The following is a 14,762-nucleotide window of genomic DNA, read 5'->3' on the forward strand; positions in this document are numbered from 1 at the left end:
ATGTGCCCTTCAACTCTTGACAATACCGCTTGCTTGCCTGGGTGGAGGATAGAGAGGGCTGCGTGCATAAAGAAACTAGCCCATGGAACGAACCCAAGTCTGCCTCTGGCCCCCGCCCATCACTGGCATGTCAGGGTTGCCCTTAAGAAAATGCAGACCCCAGGCTGAAGAATGCTCCCCAATAGAACTTGCCCTTATGAGGCAGTTACAAGGACCAAAGCTCTCCGTCTTCCCACAGCTCATTAAGTGTCCTCATTCCCCTGTTCGTTCCCAAGCAATCTGAGGCTCATCAACATCTTGTCTGTCTTTGCTCTGCCCTTTTCATACCTCTTCAGGTTCTGGGAGACGAAGGGGGATGATAGCTGGTCGCAGCAGGAGGGGGAGACAGCCTGGCTTCCTTGCCAGCCTAACTCATCTCTGTCTCTTGACCTCCCTCCTCTCCTGATGCAGCTTGTGTCTCTGGCTCTGGACTGCTTTCTGACGCCTTTCCTGCTCATTTCCTGTTACCTCTTCAGCTTTCAACACCTTCTCCCAGTCTGCTCCCTTTTCTCCCTCTGACCATACATTGTCCCACCACCAATTCCCTGATTCCCTCCTCCTGGGGGTTCCCTTGGGGGTTCCCCAGCTGATGCAGGACAAATCTACATCCAGCCAGTCCAAGACGATATCAATACAGTGGTACCTCGGGTTAAGAACTTAATTCGTTCTGGAGGTCCATTCTTAACTTGAAACTGTTCTTAACCTGAAGCACCACTTTAGCTAATGGGGCCTCCTGCTGCTGCGTACCACCGGAGCATGATTTCTGTTCTCATCCTGAAGCAAAGTTCTTAACCCAAGGTACTATTTCTGGGTTAGCAGAGTCTGTAACCTGAAGTGTCTGTAACCTGAAGCGTCTGTAACCCGAGGTACCACTGTATATTTAAAAGAACAAAATGCACACATCAGTGATGACTACTACATCTAACTGAAAAGATGGGCATGCTTTCTGTTTATTACCCCACAAATTCCACACAGTGAAAACCTTGGATTTTTCCAGCTCAGAAGATTCACATTAGTGCAAACAAGCGAATGTTTATTTTTAGCTGCAGTTAAATGCACATTTTATAAAATCAGCTGAAAACAACCTCCCCACCCCGTTCACCCACACAGCCTTCTCAGGTCATGAGGAGCAGAGATTGGCAAAAACTCCTAAATGCAGCAGCCTATATGAAATAAAGATGGCACAGAGGAGTTTTGCAAAATGAGGGTCTTTTAGCTTTTATTGAAACACAGTTTATCTTTTCAACTTTACGAAAACCTTAAGTAGGTTTTAGCAAACAAAAATATAAATGAAACAACATTTCTCCTTCTTCTGCTGCTCCTGCAGAGCAAACTATATATGCACACAAAAAAACAACAACACAAACCAAACATTGATACCATGAAATCTTTGATGGGGAAAGGAGGAAACTTGGTTTACACTAGGGTTGTTGGCTGGGCTGATGGGAGCTGTAGTCCAACATCATCTGGAGGACCACAGTCCCACCCAGCTCCACTTCGGGATTACTGTACTATGTGTTTTGCAAAATCCAGCGGGTGGGGAGAGTCCCCCACGTTCTGCCGAGGAAAAAAAAAGAAGCGGTTCTTTCTTTTTTTTACGCGTCGCTCTGCATGCAAATTAAGCCCCGCCCCGATTTCCGACCAATCCCAATTTAGCAAGAACTGTCCCGCTTTTAGCAGTCATTGAATTTCAGAGCATACTCTGCCTCTTTGCTAACGGACGCGAGCGGATGTGGGAGGAGGAGCCTTGAAGGGCGTATTATGCAGATGACCCACCAAGCCCGGCCTCTTCCATCCCTGGCTATCTCCCTGCCCAGCATTGGAGGAGACTATTGTTAGCCGCCAAAGTTGCAACTCCAGGAAATTGACTAAAGGGGCCAAGCGCTCTTTTCTCGCCCGCGAAGGCGCAGCTGGAGGAAGAGAAGAACGGAAACTTTGTCGCGCGCGGAGAGCGGAAGGAAAAGCTGTTCTCTCCAGGTGAGTAGCCGGCTCTGGAGACCCCGCGTTTCGCGACTCTCAGGAAAGGACTCCGTGTGGGGAAGGGGCGCGTGAGAGAGACTGTCTTTAAAAGAGGTGGGGAGGCAGCCCGGGATAAATCCCTGCCACCCACCCCCATCACTGAGAAATCATTCAGTGGCGCTTTGACCCCCCATCTCCCCCCCCCGCTCGAGATCCGCTTTCTCTTTTCTTGAGAAAAAGAGAAAAAAAGTTGAGAACGTGGCCCCAATATGTCGCCAGTTGCGCATCTCTCCACCTTTTCATGTTTATTTCAATTATGCCTGATTTTCCAGAAGGCTCAACTGAGAAAATGAAATAAAATCTTTCTCTTTTAATAAAGAACAATCTTCGTAGCACACGTCGATGCTTGCTTACTCAGGAGTAGGTCCCGTTGTGTCAGTGGGATGTTACATCCAAATTAAGGTTGTGTGTAGGGTTGCAGACTTAACGAGTGATGCAGCGCTAAAACTACTAGCATATCTGCAAAGCTAAGCGGGGTCCAGTATGCTTTCAAATTGGATGGGGAACCTTGTGTTGAGATTCCTGCATTGCCGGGGGTTGGACTAGAGCACCCTCGAGGTCTCTTCCTACTCTACAATTCTTCGAGGGTAAGGATTGTGCGCTGCCTTCTGTGTGTTGTTTCTCCCAAAGCGGGAGAAGAACCTGTTGTTGCTGTGGTTGCCTCTTAAAGGGAAAAGGCATTGGCTGCAGGGAAGTTTTGTTGGTATCTGGCTACTTGCTAAGCAACCGAAGGGAACAGTCTAAGGCTGGTGAGTTCATCTGCTTGCTTCTCTCTTTGAAAGAGATTTTAGACTTTCCTTCTTAGTTCCAGGGCTGCAATTCTGCATGTACACTTACCCAGGAGTAAGTCCCATGGAACTCAGTGGGATTTACTTCTAAGTAGCTATGCTTTGCAATGACACCAAGCTTATGTGTGTAAGTTAAACTGAGCAACAGGGAACTTCCTAAATTCTCCCACATGACTGGGGTCAAAAGAGCTGTCTGCCCCCTTAAGAATATTGCACCTGCTGGATCAGGCCATCTTGCTGCTGGATCATCCTATCTAGCCCAGCATCCTGTTCTCATGGGAAACCAGCAAGCAGGAATCGAGCACAAGAGCACTTTCCCTCCTGTGGTTTCCAGCAACTGGTATTCAGAAACATTGCTGCCTCTGACCATGGAGGCAGAAAATACGTTGTCATCATGGCTAAAGGTAAAGGTAAAGGTAAAGGTACCCCTGCCCGTACGGGCCAGTCTTGACAGACTCTGGGGTTGTGCGCCCATCTCACTTAAGAGGCCAGGGGCCAGCGCTGTCCGGAGACACTTCCGGGTCACGTGGCCAGCGTGACAAAGCTGCATCTGGCGAGCCAGCGCTGCACACGGAAACACCGTTTACCTTCCCGCTAGTAAGCGGTCCCTATTTATCTACTTGCACCCGGGGGTGCTTTCGAACTGCTAGGTTGGCAGGCGCTGGGACCGAACGACGGGAGCGCACCCCGCCGTGGGGATTCGAACCGCCGACCATGCGATCGGCAAGTCCTAGGCGCTGAGGTTTTACCCACAGCGCCACCCGCGTCATGGCTAGTAACCATTGATAGCATTCTCCATGAATTTTAAAGCCATGTAGTGGTTAAGAGCGGCAGACTTGTAATCTGGTGAACCATCACGTCTCTGCTCCTCCCCATGCAGCTGCTGGGTGACCTTGGGCTAGTCACACTTCTCTGAAGTCTCTCAGCCCCACTCACCTCACAGAGTGTTTGTTGTGGGGGACAAAGGGAAAGGAGATTGTTAGCCACTTTGAGGCTCCTTCTGGTAGTGATAAAGTGGGATATCAAATCCAAACTCCTACTCCTCTTCTTCTTGGTGGCCATCACTGCCCCTTGTGGGTGTGAGTTCCATAGGTTAACTGGGCACTGCATGAAGAAGTACTTTAGTTTATCTGTTTTGAATCTTCCAATATTCAGCTTCATTATCCACAAGTTTTGTGTAATGAGAGGGGGGGGGGGACTTCTCTCAATCCACTTTCGCCATGCCATGCGAAAGGCTTCCTCTCTGATTTTCTTTTAAGGAGGTGGGGATGTTGGCCAATGAATATCCAGCTTTATTAAAGGTATTCAATATGCAACAGTATAAACGTTCTAGTTCCTCCTTCTCCTCCAGTTCATATTTGAAATTTGGTTTAGGCAGTAAGTCTACAGTAGTGTTATTCTAAATGTGTTGGACCTAAGTGAGTAGGGTCTGTCGATTGCAGTGGGTCTACTCTGGTTGCATCCAATGTTAGTCATACTCAGTGCATCTACTAAGAAGTAAGCAAACGAGTTATGTGGTCCTTTGCATGGTATTGCTATTATTATTTTTTACACTATCCCTTTACCCCTAGAACAAATATTGGCAGGGCAATTGCTGGCTCAATCAGAGATCCCAGTTTACAGATGGAAAGCTGAGAGTCTGACACATAACAGCAGCTTAAGTCAAAGGCTCATATCCTTTTCGCTGTAAAAAAAATAAAAAATCTTAAGGCTATCTATGTAATAAATAAATAAAAAATACATCAATCATACTTTCATGCTTTATAGAATTTGAGACTTGAAAGCTTCTCTGTTGCACCACCACCATCAACAACCAGAATGTTCTCATGAGTTGCTCAGCTAACAGAGTTTTTTGTCTTTGATCTAAAGCTCCAGTGAGTGACATTGCAAACTCTGGGTTCATTTATTACCTCCTGGGGTACATGTGTGTCTGTGTCTGTGGCTTTGCAGTATATCCTAGAGGTATCCAGATGGTACACAAACCATGTGAAACACAGCTGGGTACAGAAGAAAGGAGAAATTCTGTGTTATATAATGTTCTGACTCTACAGTCTCTTTCTCTCTCTCTCTCTAACACACACACACACACACACACACACACACACACAGCTTCCTTGTCATACTGTAGCCTTACCCAGCCTGTTGCCCTCCAAAAGTTGTTAGACTCCAACTCCCATCAGCCCCAATCAGCATGGTCAGTGACTGCAGATGTTGGGAGATGGAGTCCAGCAATATCTAGAGGGCCACAGGTTCCCATCTGCTCCGATTAAAGGGCTCATTTTCAAAGATTTGGTTTTTTAATCAAGCAAAATATGCCACATGCCAAGCAGAATTTATCAAGCCACCCACTTTGCAAAATTTATGTGATCTCAGATCACGCAGCAAAGCTGTAAAGCTGACTTTTAAAACATTTCCTATCAGTTTCAAAAATGTTAAAAGCAAATGGCACACTTAAGTTTAAGTTTGGAAGACCTTTTAGTTTCTATTTTTTATAAAATAATAAAAATCCCATATGCTTACTTTTAAAAGAAGAACTAATCAGCTGAGAACGGAACTCAGTACTGTTCTCAGGGCTGTCCTTGAGAACAGGGAGGGAGCTCTGCTTCTCAGCTCTCCCACAGCTGGACTGTAGATATTGAGTGAGTGGCCAGCATACTGAATGAGTTGAATTCTGTGTTACAGAGCTTGATGCCTTATATATTATACTGTTTATGGATTTTGATGTTTTTCCACACTGTATTTAATTTTTACTGCTTTACTGCTTTTTTTGGTAAACCACTTGGGGATCTGTTCTGATGAAAATCAGTATGTAAGTACTTGACATATATACTAATAAGTAAATAACTGACCAACTTTCCTCTGGATAGAGTGCAACTGGTTTAAAAATCCACTGGTTTAGAAATCAAAGATGAGTCATGGGTTGATTAAAATGTACTTCTCCACCTTAAGCTGCTTGCTTATTTATTTATTTATTTAACTCAGTTGGTTAGAGCGTGGTGCTGATAACACCAAAGTTGCAGGTTTGATCCCCATATGGGACAGCATCATATTCCTGCATTGCAGGGCGGTTGGACTAGATGATCCTTAGGGTACCTTTGAAATCTATAATTCTTTGATTTTATGATTCTAAAAAGTACACACCCCTTACATGACAGAAAATATCACAGTGGTCTATGGAGAATGATCTAAAACATTCATTTTAAAAACAGTGATAAATGCAAACATTAAAATCATTTATTTATTTAAAAATATCAAAATAATGAATGAAGCCAGTAATAGTTTTTTGTTTTTTTAAAAAAAACTAATATGCGTAATAAAATGTAGTGTTAAAATTGCTGCACGTTAAACTTTGATGCCTGGGGAGGTTTGTCAAAACACAAAACAGAAAATTCAGCAGGAGCTGAAAACAGTGCACGGAAAGTGCCTGCCTAACATTAATAACATTAATAGCAATATTTTAAGAGTGCAGAGATAATTCATGTCTGGATTTCATAAAACTTTCCTTGCCAAGAAATTGCAGCCACGTGTCTTAATCTTTAAGCACCATTCTTTGGAAGTGAGCCGGGCTGAGATCTTTGGGACTTAATCCTGTAATTGGTTGCATAATATGGTTTAACTCAAAGTCTCATCATTTTGGTACTTTGACCGTACTACCTGGAGGGGAAGGGTGGTCCACAGTACAGTGGTACCTCAGGTTACAAACACTTCAGGTTACAGACTCCGCTAACCCAGAAATAGTGCTTCAGGTTAAGAACTTTGCTTCAGGATGAGAACAGAAATCGTGTTCTGGCGGTGCGGCGGTAGCAGGAGGCCCCATTAGCTAAAGTGGTGCTTCAGGTTAAGAACAGTTTCAGGTTAAGTACGGACCTCCGGAACGAATTAGGTACTTAACCCGAGGTACCTACTATATGTCTATGATTCACTATCATAGCATAGCCTCCAAACATTCCTATATAACTGAAGTAGGGAGTCTTTTTCAGCCCAAGAGCCGCATTCCCTTCTGGGCAACTTTCTCTAAGCCACATCACATCCCAGTGGTAGGCGGGGCCAGAGGCAAAAGTGGGTGGAGCAATTAAAATTTATCTTTCTACCCAGAAGAGGTCACTTTTGTGCTGCAGACATAGCAGGCTTGTTTGTTTTCATGTACATGTATATACAGTATAGACACACATATGTACACACACACCTCTGTCCTCCATCGAGGCAAACAAAAATCAGTATTATCTAGTCCAGGGGTCAGCAAACTTTTTCAGCAGGGGGACAGTCCACTGTCCCTCAGACCTTGTGGGGGGCCGGACTATATTTTGGAAAAATAATAATGATTTCCTGTGCCCCACAAATAACCCAGAGATGCATTTTTAAATAAAAGCACACATTCTACTCATGTAAACAACAGCAGGCAGGCCCCACAAACAACCCAGAGATGCATTTTAAATAAAAGGACACATTCTACTTATGTGAAAACACGCTGATTCGCGGGCTGGATTTAGAAGGCGATTGGGCTGGATCTGGCCCCTGGGCCTTAGTTTGCCTACCCATGATAGTCACTCAGTATGTATATTAAGCATATTGAGTGATGTTACTACTACAATGTGTAGTACTACAATGTGTAGTACTACAATGTGTAGTACATGTTACTACACATTGCCCATTGCAGCAAGGTCAAAACACGCAAAGAGGTTGCAAAGCTGACCCAGTAGTGGATGTGGCTAGGGAGGGGTGATGCTTAGAGACAGTCCCAAGGGCTGGTCAGAGGGCCCCATTTGCCCCCACTCCCAGACCTGAAGTTTACTATATAGTGGTACCTCGGGTTACAGACGCTTCAGGTTACAGACGCTTCAGGTTACAGACTCCACTAACCCAGAAATAGTACCTCAGGTTAAGAACTTTGCTTCAGGATGAGAACAGAAATCGTGCTCCGGCAGCAGTGGGAGGCCCCATTAGCTAAAGTGGTACTTCAGGTTAAAAGCAGTTTCAGGTTAAGAATGGACCTCCGAAACGAATTAAGTTCTTAACCCAAGGTACCACTGTATACAAACAGCCCTTATTTTCTGATACTTGTCCCATTTAAACCCACCAACAAGCCAGGATCACACATTCTCATAGTTTCCCAGGCTCATTTCCCTGGTAAGATGGACTGATAAACACTGTAGCTCTGTGAGGGGAACGGGCTTCTTCTAGCAGCTCTCTGCACCCCAGGATTCCTTTGGAGAGCCCACAACTTTTTAAAGTGATAATGATACAGCTTTAAACATGCTGTGCAGATGAGGCCAAACAAACAACTTGCCAAAATACTGAATAAAGTAGGTAACATTAAAAAAAGGGAATCCAGGAACAGAGGGGCACAGAACTGGGAAAACAGATGATTTCTTTCCCGTTTTGTGCCTCTTGGACATACTTGAGGAGGGAGGTGAGCAGCTGAACAGAGCACTTAGGAGGGAGAGGAGTCTGTGGCCGGGGAAGATGAATAATCTGATTAGCAAAGCTGACTTCTCTAAACTGCAAGGGGCGGGGAGAAATGTAAGATTCCTCTTAACTGGCCTTTTTCTATACAGTGCATGCTGGTAGCAGGATGCAGTGTATTTCTGGGGAAAGCAGACAGAGTAACTCTCACTAGTTGTTTAAAAGGACTCTCTTTGCTCAAAACGGAACTGGATTGATGCTTCATGTTCTGATAGCAAAGTGTTTAAATACTTGAGAGGGAGGGGAGCAGGGAGAGAAGGAAGCAGGGGTCCTTCAGTAGAATGCGGGGAAACAATTTTTTTTGCGTGCTGTTGTCTAAATTTGACAACTTCTTTTCAATATGGAGAAGGGTACAACGTACCTGCAAACTTTTTTATACATTTTACATTGGAGTAACAATAAGCATAGTATTCAACATAGTTCAGGACATAACAAGTTGCTTTATAGAGTCAGACCAATCGTCCATCTAGCCCAGGGGTCAGGAAACTTTTTCAGCAGGGGGCTGGTCCACTGTCCCTCAAACCTTGTGGAGGGCCGGACTATATTGGGGTGTGTGTGAATGAATTCCTATGCCCCACAAATAACCCAGAGATGCATTTTAAATAAAAGCATGCGTTCTACTCATATAAAAACACACTGATTCTTGGACCATCCGTGGGCTGGACTGAGAAGGTAATTGGGCCGGATTCAGCCCCCAGGCCTTAGGTTGCCTAGCCATCATCTAGCTCATTGCTGTTTACACTGGCTGGCAGTGGCTCTCCAGGGTTTCAGGCAGGGTCTCTCCCAGGCTTTGTGGAGATGACAGGGGTCAAACCAGGGACTTTTTTGCATACATCTCAGATGCCCTGTCTGACCCATGGAGAGATGCTGCCAGTCAGTGTAGACAATACTGATCTAGTTAGAGCAGTGGTCTGACTTATGTCATATAAGTCAGCTTATGTTCCTCCATGATTTGTCTTCTCATATTTGAATACTGCTTTAAAGGTGACATCAAATAGTGTTGGCTCAGATTTTGGAGGGTCTTTTGAGCAGGACATCTTCTGTAAGCCACCTCCCATCACCACCTTCAGTTATTCCACCTCCATCCATAGCTCTTCCTCTTTCTCAGTGCGGCTGACATCTGCTTGCTTGTCAGAGAGCAAGCAGGCAGATGCGGCTACTCTTCCTCCACCTTCTCACCACCACCACCACTGATCTGCTTGCTTCCACCCTCTGAAAGTAATAAGAGCCTGCTGGATCAGGCCAGTGGCACATCTAGTTCAGGACCCTGCTCTCATAGCGGCCAGCCAGGTGGTTAGGGGAAGCCAACAGGCTGACTCTTAAGTGCAACAGCTACTCTCTCCTACTGTACTTTCCAGCAACTTAGATTCAGAAACATACTAGCAGGGATACAGGCAACTTGCAACTTATATCTATTTAACTTGAGTGCATTTTGTTTTATGTGCTTGGCAAATCTAAAAAAAAAAAAAAAAAAAACCATGGAAAGGGGGCAGCCATCTGGGAAAAAAGAATTTGCCAGTCCCATCTGCCATTGAACCCAATGTGCTTTGGCTTTACATGCTATCCGTGGAACACAACCCCTGTGTAAGTTGAATCACCGGTGTTTACTAAAGGCTTCAGATATAGATGACCTCATTCCTGCATCCCATGGCCTCTGTGTAATGAAAATTTCCCACCCTCACCAGAATTTAATTTAATTTGAATTTAAATAATTAATAATAAATTACCTTTTTTATATAAAAAAAAATCCAAATAGTTGCTTTAAAATGAAATTATAATGGTGATACTTAGGAGGCTGCTTCTTGCAACTGGTGCCTTCATTTCCACCAAGTTTCCTATAACTGATCCCTAAATACAGGTTTTTTAAGGATTGACAGCCATAACTTCACCTGTTTGCTTGTACCACCCACCTTTTTGAATTGAAAAAGAGAGAGAAAGATCAATGTGCTTGGATATATCAGGAAGGGTGATCAAAGAATGTGAATGGACTCTGATGACTAATGAGAGTTAATGCACTCATGCCACTTTGCCAGTTGCCCAGTGGCATGTGATACATTAGCAATGGATCAATTGCAAGTTAGATAAATAAATAGTGTCATCCTGGATAAATATGTTCTGTTTCTAGTTCAACTCATTTTGTCTTGCTGCACCACTTTCTATTTAGACCGAGCCTTTCTCAGTTTGATGTGTGGATGGGAGGGGACAATATTTGAAGGGCCTGGGAGAAACTGACCCTCTCATAAGGACATAAAGAGAGTCCTGCTGGATTAGACCCAAAAGCCCATCCCATCCCAGCTTCCCACAGTAGGCAACAAGATGCTTTTGGGAGCCCTACAAGGAGGACATGAAAGCTACCTCCCCTTCTTTCACCCACAAGTGACTGGTAACTAGAGATAGACTGTCTTTCAATATGAATGGTCTATATCAGCGGCACAGGTGCTGGGTAGCCCCCAAGATGGGGGTGGCAGTACATGGCTCATCGCATGATATTACACATATTTTCCAACACTGTGCAGGCTGACCTAGTGGAAGACTGTGCTGGCCTGTGCAATGTTGGGAGATGCTTCTCAGGCTGGAGCAACCTTGCTTCCTCTGCATCTTCAATTTTCAGGGGGCTGAGCAGGAGACAAATGAGCAGGAGACAAAGGAGACCTCAAGGCCAGGAGACAAATGTGGCCCTCCCTGCCTCTCTGTCTGCCCCTTGGAACTCTCCACAGTCTCACCCAGTTGCACTCCTCATCGACCCTCCTCAATGCCCTCCTTTGATTGAAGCAGGGGCAGTTGCCCAACCCTCAGTTTCCTTGGTCTAACATCTGTTCATTTTTTGCTCTGGGATTAAAAACAGTTTTGGTGAAGGGGGGCAATTAAAGGGGGAATTGGGCTTTAAAAAAGCTCCCCATCGCCATTCTATATAGTTGGCCACTGAGTATGCTAAATCCCATTCCTGGGTTTTTTGTTGGGGGGGGGGGTATTCATTGTATTTCTACAAATCTTGGGGTTTCTCTAAGCTCCTCTCCTCTGCATGGATGGTGTTGCTTTGGCTACAATATCAAGAACACAGGTCTCTAACATCAGAAATAAAAGGTGATGATGGGGCCGCCAGTGAATTTGACTCATAAGAACATTAAGCCCCTTAGCGAAATACTGGTGTAAGTGCGTTCATGCCTCTTTTGATTGATGTTTATTACATTTATATCCCTAAGACTGCATACTTGGTTTTCCACATTTTATTCCTCACAACAACCTTAGGTTGGATCAGCCTCAAATGTCTATGTAGATCTCCCTCCCACATGTGGCTAACTTAGGTTCCAGTTAACCTAAGAAGAGCCCTGATGGATCAAGCTGATGATCCACCTAATCCACAGTGGCCAACCAGATGCCTCAACAGGAAGACTGCCAACAGGACCTGAGTGCAACAGCACCTCTTCCCATTTGTGGTTCCCAGCAACTGGGAAAGTCCACAAGCCCTGTGTGAGTGCAACAGCCTTCTGCTGCTGTTCTGGCCTAGCAACTGGTGCTTCAAGGTGCTCCTGTTTCTGAACCAGGAGGTTGCATAAAGCAATCATCTGGTAGCCAGTCAAGGAAAGTGGTCATCAACCCTCCTCCATCCCTGATTGATAATCTGCTAGCTTTTGTCTCTGCCTATTGGCTGAGCATCTACTGCCAATGTGTTTATCTCTGCCTGCCAGCCTGTTTTTTCTTTTGTCTTGATTCTGAGTTGGGGCAAATCTGGAATGGTATTTTTAATGACTGCCCCCCCCCAACCTTGCTGTAATAAAATTTGCCATTCAACAGATCCAATTCCCCTTAGCACAAATAACTGATTAAGCAACTATCTGGGATGTTGAATTGCAATGCCATGTGAGTGAAATGACCAAGTACCCAGAAATCAAAGATAATGGGAGGGGGTTTACTTCAGTGAGGTATATATCCAAGCTAGACATACCCAAATTTAGAAGATCTTTTACCCTTGCCAGATTCAATGTCCTACCACCTGCATTAGTGCAGGGCAGATTTGAAGGTAAACCATATTCAGAGAGAATATGCCCATGTGGTCTGAAGGAAGCTGAAACTATTACTCATGTCCTATTATGTTGTCATTACTATAGGAACATATGTTTGATATTTATCACTCCAATCATGTAATGAACCCCAAGCAGATCTGAAGACCACTACTTAAAATATCTAATAGAGGACCGGGAACCAGAGATTACCTTAAAAGTGGCCAAATTTTGTGCTGCTGCTATAAAACTAAGGAGACATGCTCTGAATGTATCTAATGGCCAATGTCTTAACATGCATATTTTAAATTAGCAGTTAAGGTCTTAACCTACATATTTTAGCGGTTTTATATCCGTATTATTTACTGTGCTCTAGCTTATAGAGTTTAATTCCAACCAATGTATATTTACATGTTCTCTATCATTGTATATCTCTGTATTTCTGGGCTGTGACCATAATAAGTTGATTCATTCAGTTTCATTCAAATTATTGATTTCAGCCTTATAGTTAAAGAGCCTCTGCTGTTACTGACAAAGGTCTTAACATTAAGTCTTAACATTTAAGAGATGCAGAGGCAGCTTTATGTTCCAAGGGTCCCAGTTCCAAGTGGCATGTTCTGTAAAAAAATATGTACGTTTTCTAATCCTTATGATTATAGGTTTGGAAATGTCTGGGCAATGTCATCTGAAGTGTCAGAAGCTGGCAGAATTTCTGAATAAACTTTCTATTGGCCAAAGGGCTGGGCTTCTTTACCTTTCTCCATGACTAGAAAAATCAGAATTAAATGGTGCAATGTATTAATTCCCAAAAATTCACAACCAAAAAGTAGTGGTGGCTGGTCTACTGGGGCTAATGGGCCCCACCAGCCTCAGTCTGCTTTCAGCCAGCCTTCACCTTCCTGTCTCCTCACTTATAACCATTCAGGGGGTGGCTCTGTATGCCATTTAAAAGCTCATACTAAAATATTAACAAGGCATCCCCAAAAGGGAAAAAAAGTGGGAGTTATCATTTACTGGGGGAGAGAACCAGCGAAAGGGAATAATGGGTGCAGATAAAGTAGCTTGAATAAGCTGTTCAAAAAGAAAAGAAATCCTATATAAATTCCCTCTGTTTCTTAAGTTTAGAGTAAGCAAATGGTAACCAATAGTAACATGAGACCAAAATAGTACCCTCCACATTCGAATGGGAGATATCAGTAGGCTTAGTGGAGAAGTCGGACCCCCAAGCTTATCATTAGTACCAAAACATCTCTAGCAGAATACCAAAGGAGTAGGGGAGACAGCCAGATGGCCCAGTAAGAGCAGAGCCATGCTTAGCCACCATAGAATACTGACTGGATTTTGGGGGGCGGGGGGGGGGCAGAATGAAAAATTGACCGGGATAGGAATGGAAAGGAGTATAGTGGAAGACAACATGGCTGGCTGGCAGCCTCAAGAGGAACACTCCCTGCAGTAGAATCTTGCTGCAAGTCTCACATCTACAAATATGTATAACTTTAAATAATCAATAAAAGGTACAGGAGTAAACAGTTTTGTTTAGCTTGGAACATGGGGTTGTTGTTTTTTAAGAGTACAGTGATACCTTGGTTCTCAAATGCCTTCGTACTTAAACAACTTGGAACCCCAACACTGCAAACCCGGAAGTAAGTGTTCGGCTTTGCGAACTTTTTTTGGAAGCCGAATGTGCTCTGTTTTGAGTGTTACACTTCCGATTTGAGTGTTACGCTGAGGTCTGTCTGTTTTTGCTATTTATTTTGTGTTTTGGCGGCTCTTTTTCTTTTATTTTTGTGACTGTGTGGAACCCACTTCAGCTACTGATTGATTGATTGTGTGACTGCAATACATTGTTTTTTGCTTTCATTTTATGGATCAATGATCTTGTTAGTTAGTAAAATTCATGTTAAATGGCTGTTTTAGGGGTTGTTTTTAGAAGTCTGGAATGGATTAATCCATTCTGCATTGCTTTCTATGGGAAAGTGTGCCTTGGTTTTGGAATGCTTTGGTTTTGGAACAGACTTCTGGAACGGGTTAAGATTGAGAACCAAGGTACAACTGTATGCAGTTTATCCTAACTATGCATTCTTGGGCATGCTTTCTTGGAACTAAGTTCCACTGCTTCTCGTGGGCCTTTCTTTTGAGAAAACAGAAGGTGGTGTGGCTCAGTGGTAGAGCATCTGCTTTGCATGCAAAAAGATCCCAGGTTCAATCCCCAGCATCTCCAAGTAGGGCTGGGAAGGACTGCAACCTGAAATCTTGGAGAGCTGCTGGCAGTCAGTGTTAACAGTTCTGAGCAAGGTGGACTAGTGGTCTGACTAGTGGTATAAGGAACCTTCCTATGTTCCTAAAATGGGATTACAGTGGTGCCCCGCAAGACGAATGCCTCGCAAGACGGAAAACTCGCTAGATGAAAGGGTTTTCCGTTTTTTGAGCTGCTTCGCAAGACGAATTTCCC

At 44.1% G+C, this 14,762-nt stretch overlaps 1 protein-coding gene across 4 annotated transcripts in view; it reads left to right on the forward strand.

Moving 5' to 3' along the window:
* The first annotated feature begins 1,781 nt into the window (after positions 1–1,781).
* The window catches only part of AKNA (AT-hook transcription factor), a 67,715-nt gene continuing 54,734 nt past the window's right edge, over positions 1,782–14,762 (forward strand). For all 4 annotated transcript variants that reach the window (XM_083721594.1, XM_083721597.1, XM_083721595.1 and 1 more), the window contains exon 1: positions 1,782–2,016. The gene's annotated coding sequence lies outside the window, so the exon portion shown is untranslated. The remainder of the gene's footprint in view (positions 2,017–14,762) is intronic.

The sequence above is a fragment of the Podarcis gaigeae genome (assembly GCF_964106915.1).
Source record: "Podarcis gaigeae genome assembly, chromosome: Z".
Lineage (NCBI taxonomy): Eukaryota > Metazoa > Chordata > Lepidosauria > Squamata > Lacertidae > Podarcis > Podarcis gaigeae.